We start from the raw sequence: 6000 nt of genomic DNA, 5'->3' as shown, positions 1-6000 counted from the left end.
AATCTTTTTCCCTACCTTCAGAGACATTTTGAGTAGGGCCTGGGGACTAGGAATTAAGTCCGATTGATCTCAAACTTGGTCAGCATGACGAAAGTATCAGCATTTAGTAAAGATAAAGTTAGAAAATCAAAAGCATAGCTTCGAAGTAAAGCTGTTAAAAAAGGCCGGAAAAAAGGCCAAATTGCACCTTCTCCTTAGAAAAACTTTGCAAATATTGACTTTGGAGGACAACAAACTGCCTAGCGCCTATATGGTTTTTCAGGAGCTTTCGAATGAGCCTATGCACGTTAAGATTGGATGAGTTTTTTTTTTTTTTTCAGTGTTCAAACAAGGTCCAAAAAAGGTCCAAAATCTAAAAACTTCAATAAACCCAAATTCTTAATACTTTTCCAAATGAGCCGAAAATGGTATCATTCGAACCCTGACATTCCCCGGCGTGTGTTGCGCCATTCGGTTTTTTCATAAGTGCGCAAGCGCAGAAATTTAAAAAAAAAACTGTGTCACGGAGGGTAGGGGACAACTTTTCGGGTCTATATACTTGAGCTAAAATTCTCAAACTAGGTAAGATATATATACTAATAAAGGGCTATCTAACCCTGCAATCAGATTTCGAATCGATCAAGAATTGACAAACGCCGGTAATCTTTTTCCCTTCCTTCCGGGACATTTTGAGTAGGGCCTGGGGACTAGGAATTAAGTCCGATTGATCTCAAACTTAGTCAGCATGAAGAAAGTATCAGCAGTTAGTAAAGGTTAGAAAATCAAAAGCATAGCTTCAAAGTAAAGCTGTTAAAAAAGGCCGGAAAAAAGGCCAAATTGCACCTTCTCCCTAGAAAAACTTTGCAAATACTGACTTTGGAGGACAACAAACTGCCTAGCGCCTATATGGTTTTTCAGGAGCTTTCGAATGAGCCTATGCACGTTAAGATTGGATGATATTGAGTTTTTCAGTGCTCAAACAAGGTCCAAAAAAGGTCCAAAATCTAAAAACTTCAAAAAACCAAAATTCTTAATACTTGTCCAAATTAGCCGAAAATGGTATCATTGGAACCCTGACATTCCCCGGCGTGTGTTGCGCTATTCGGTTTTTTCATAAGTACGCATGCGCAGAAATTATTTCCAAGAAACTGTGTCCCGGAGGGTAAGGGACAACTTTTCGGGTCTATATACTTGAGCTAAAATTCTCAAACTCGGTAAGATCTATGTACTCATAAAGGGCTATCTAACCCTGCAATCAGATTTCGAATCGATCAAGAATTGACAAAAGCCGCTTATCTTTTTTCCTACCTTCCAGGACATTTTGAGTAGGGCCTGGGGACTAGGCATTAAGTCCGATTGATCTCAAACTTGGTCATCATGAAGAAAGTATCAGCAATTAGTAAAGGTTACAAAATCAAAAGCTTAGCTTCAAATTAAAGCTGTTAAAAAAGGCCGGAAAAATGGCCAAATTGCACCTTCTCCCTAGAAAAACTTTGCAAATATTGACTTTGGAGGACAACAAACTGCCTAGCGCCTATATGGTTTTTCAAGAGCTTTCGAATGAGCCTATGCACGTTAAGATTGGATGAGTTTGAGTTTTTCAGTGCTCAAACAAGGTCCAAAAGTGTTCCAAGGTAGAATATGAGCATTTCTGAAGTTAGTCGTAGCCTGCCCAAAGTCACGGGGAAGGTCCAACTATGCTAGTAGACACTAACTAAGAAAGATTCAGGACGAAGATTGAAGTTTAGACTTTTTTTTGCAAACTTCCCAAAAATTTTTCTGTGCCGACGATTTCTTTCGATTTTCAAAAAAATTCCCACGAACCAGAAATAAGCAGCAAACAATACTTTCATGTATGAGCTTAGTGTCCATGCGCATCTCTATATCATAAGCGAAAGAAATCTCCAGAAACGATTTTGCAAGTACGACTTTTTGGGGGTTGAAAATGGTCCAAATTGCAAATTCTACCAAAAATATTTTGGCAAATATTGACTTTGGTGGAAAACAAACTGCAGAGCGCCTATATGGTTTTTCCAGGGCTTTCGAATGAATCTATGCACGTTAAGATTGGAGGAGTTTGAGTTTTTCAGTGTTCAAACAAGGTCCAAAAAAGGCCCAAAATCTAAAAACTTCAAAAAACCAAAATTCTTAATACTTGTCCAAATGAGCCGAAAATGGTATCATTGGAACCCTGACATTCCCCGGCGTGTGTTGCGCTATTCGGTTTTTTCATAAGTACGCATGCGCAGAAATTATTTCCAAGAAACTTTGTCCCGGAGGGTAGGGGACAACTTTTCGGGTCTATATACTTGAGCTAAAATTCTCAAACTCGGTAAGATCTATGTACTCATAAAGGGCTATCTAACCCTGCAATCAGATTTCGAATCGATCAAGAATTGACAAAAGCCGCTTATCTTTTTCCCTACCTTCCGGGACATTTTGAGTAGGGCCTGGGGACTAGGCATTAAGTCCGATTGATCTCAAACTTGGTCAGCATGACGAAAGTATCAGCAATTAGTAAAGGTTACAAAATCAAAAGCATAGCTTCAAATTAAAGCTGTTAAAAAAAGGCCGGAAAAATGGCCAAATTGCACCTTCTCCCTAGAAAAACTTTGCAAATATTGACTTTGGAGGACAACAAACTGCCTAGCGCCTATATGGTTTTTCAAGAGCTTTCGAATGAGCCTATGCACGTTAAGATTGGATGAGTTTGAGTTTTTCAGTGCTCAAACAAGGTCCAAAATCTAAAAACTTCCAAAAACAAAACTTCTTAATACTTGTCCAAATGAGCCGAAAATGGTATCATTCGAACCCTGACATTCCCCGGCGTGTGTTGCGCTATTCGTTTTTTTCATAAGTGCGCATGCGCAGAAATTTTTTCCAAAAAAACTGTGTCCCGGAAGGTAGGGGACAACTTTTCGGGTCTATATACTTGAGCTAAAATTCTCAAACTCGGTAAGATCTATGTACTCATAAAGGGCTATCTAACCCTGCAATCAGATTTCGAATCGATCAAGAATTGACAAAAGCCTCTAACCTTTTTCCCTACCTTCAGAGACATTTTGAGTAGGGCCTGGGGACAAGGAATTAAGTCCGATTGATCTCAAACTTGGTCAGCATGACGAAAGTATCAGCATTTAGTAAAGATAAAGTTAGAAAATCAAAAACATAGCTTCAAAGTAAAGCTGTTAAAAAAGGCCGGAAAAAAGGCCAAATTGCACCTTCTCCCTAGAAAAACTTTGCAAATATTGACTTTGGAGGACAACAAACTGCCTAGCGCCTATATGGTTTTTCAAGAGCTTTCGAATGAGCTTATGCACGTTAAGATTGGATGAGTTTGAGTTTTTCAGTTGTCCAACAAGGTCCAAAAGTGGTCCAAGGTAGAATATGAGCATTTCTGAAGTTAGTCGTAGCCTGCCCAAAGTCACGCGGAAGGTCCAACTATGCTAGTAGACACTAACTAAGAAAGATTCAGGACGAAGATTGAAGTTTAGACTTTTTTTTGCAAACTTCCCAAAAATTTTTCTGTGCCGACGATTTCTTTCGATATTCAAAAAATTCCCACGAGCCAAGAATAAGCAGCAAACATGACTTTGATGTAAGAGCTTAGTGTCCATGCGCATCTCTATATCATAAGAGAAAGAAATCTCCAGAAACGATTTTGCAAGTACGACTTTTTGGGGGTTAAAAATGGTTTAAATTTCACATTCTACCAAATATATTTTGGCAAATATTGACTTTGGAGGAAAACAAACTGCAGAGCGCCTATATGGTTTTTCCAGAGCTTTCGAATGAATCTATGCACGTTAAGATTGGAGGAGTTTGAGTTTTTCAGTGTTCAAATAAGGTCCTAAAAAGGTCCAAAATCTAAAAACTTCAAAAAACCAAAATTCTTAATACTTGTCCAAATGAGCCGAAAATGGTATCATTCGAACCCTGACATTCCCCGGCGTGTGTTGCGCTTTTCGGTTTTTTCATAAGTGCGCATGCGCAGAAATTTTTTCTAAAAAAACTGTGTCCCGGAGGGTAGGGGACAACTTTTCGGGTCTATATACTTGAGCTAAAATTCTCAAACTCGGCAATATCTTTGTACTCATAAAGGGCTATCTAACCCTGCAATCAGATTTCGAATCGATCAAGAATTGACAAAAGCCGCTAATCTTTTTCCCTACCTTCCGGGACATTTTGAGTAGGGCCTGGGGACTAGGAATTAAGTCCGATTGATCTCAAACTTGGACAGCATGAAGACAGTATCAGCACTTAGTAAAGGTTAGAAAATCAAAAGCATAGCTTCAAAGTAAAGCTGTTAAAAAAGGCCGGAAAAAAGGCCAAATTGCACCTTCTCTCTAGAAAAACTTTGCAAATATTGACTTTGGAGGACAACAAACTGCCTAGCGCCTATATGGTTTTTCAAGAGCTTTCGAATGGGCCTTTGCACGTTAAGATTGGATGAGTTTGAGTTTTTCAGTGTTCAAACAAGGTCCAAAATCTAAAAACTTCAAAAAACCAAACTTCTTAATACTTGTCCAAATGAGCCGAAAATGGTATCATTCGAACCCCGACATTCCCCGGCGTGTGTTGCGCTATTCGGTTTTTTTATAAGTGCGCATGCGCAGAAATTTTTTCCCAAAAAAACTGTGTCCCGGAAGGTAGGGGACAACTTTTCGGGTCTATATACTTGAGCTAAAATTCTCAAACTCGGTAAGATCTATGTACTCATAAAGGGCTATCTAGCCCTGCAATCAGATTTCGAATCGATCAAGATTTGACAAAAGCCGGTAATCTTTTTCCCTACCTTCAGAGACATTTTGAGTAGGGCCTGGGGACTAGGAATTAAGTCCGATTGATCTCAAACTTGGTCAGCATGAAGAAAGTATCAGCACTTAGTAAAGGTTAGAAAATCAAAAGCATAGCTTCAAAGTAAAGCTGTTAAAAAAGGCCGGAAAAAAGGCCAAATTGCACCTTCTCCCTAGAAAAACTTTGCAAATATTGACTTTGGAGGACAACAAACTGCCTAGCGCCTATATGGTTTTTCAAGAGCTTTCGAATGAGCTTATGCACGTTAAGATTGGATGAGTTTGAGTTTTTCAGTTGTCAAACAAGGTCCAAAAGTGGTCCAAGGTAGAATATGAGCATTTCTGAAGTTAGTCGTAGCCTGCTCAAAGTCACGGGGAAGGTCCAACTATGCTAGTAGACACTAACTAAGAAAGATTCAGGACGAAGATTGAAGTTTAGACTTTTTTTTTGCAAACTGCTCAAAAATTTTTCTGTGCCGACGATCTCTTTCGATATTAGAAAAATTCCCACGAGCCAAGAATAAGCAGCAAACATGACTTTGATGTAAGAGCTTAGTGTCCATGCGCATCTCTATATCATAAGCGAAAGAAATCTCCAGAAACGATTTTGCAAGTACGACTTTTTGGGGGTTGAAAATGGTCCAAATTGCAAATTCTACCAAAAATATTTTGGCAAATATTGACTTTGGTGGAAAACAAACTGCAGAGCGCCTATATGGTTTTTCCAGGGCTTTCGAATGAATCTATGCACGTTAAGATTGGAGGAGTTTGAGTTTTTTAGTGTTCAAACAAGGTCCAAAAAAGGCCCAAAATCTAAAAACTTCAAAAAACCAAAATTCTTAATACTTGTCCAAATGAGCCGAAAAATGGTATCATTCGAACCCTGACATTCCCCGGCGTGTGTTGCGCTAATCGGATTTTTCATAAGTGCGCATGCGCAGAAATTTTTTCCAAAAAAACTGTGTCCCGGAGGGTAGGGGACAACTTTTCGGGTCTATATACTTGAGCTAAAATTCTCAAACTCGGCAATATCTTTGTACTCATAAAGGGCTATCTAACCCTGCAATCAGATATCGAATCGATCAAGAATTGACAAAAGCCGCTAATCTTTTTCCCTACCTTCCGGGACATTTTGAGTAGGGCCTGGGGACTAGGAATTAAGTCCGATTGATCTCAAACTTGGTCGGCATGAAGAAAGTATCAGCACTTAGTAAAGGTTAGAAAA

The sequence above is a fragment of the Nematostella vectensis genome, chromosome 6, assembly GCF_932526225.1.
Source record: "Nematostella vectensis chromosome 6, jaNemVect1.1, whole genome shotgun sequence".
Taxonomy (NCBI): Eukaryota; Metazoa; Cnidaria; class Anthozoa; order Actiniaria; family Edwardsiidae; genus Nematostella; species Nematostella vectensis.
Note: the sequence above shows the minus strand (reverse complement) of the source record.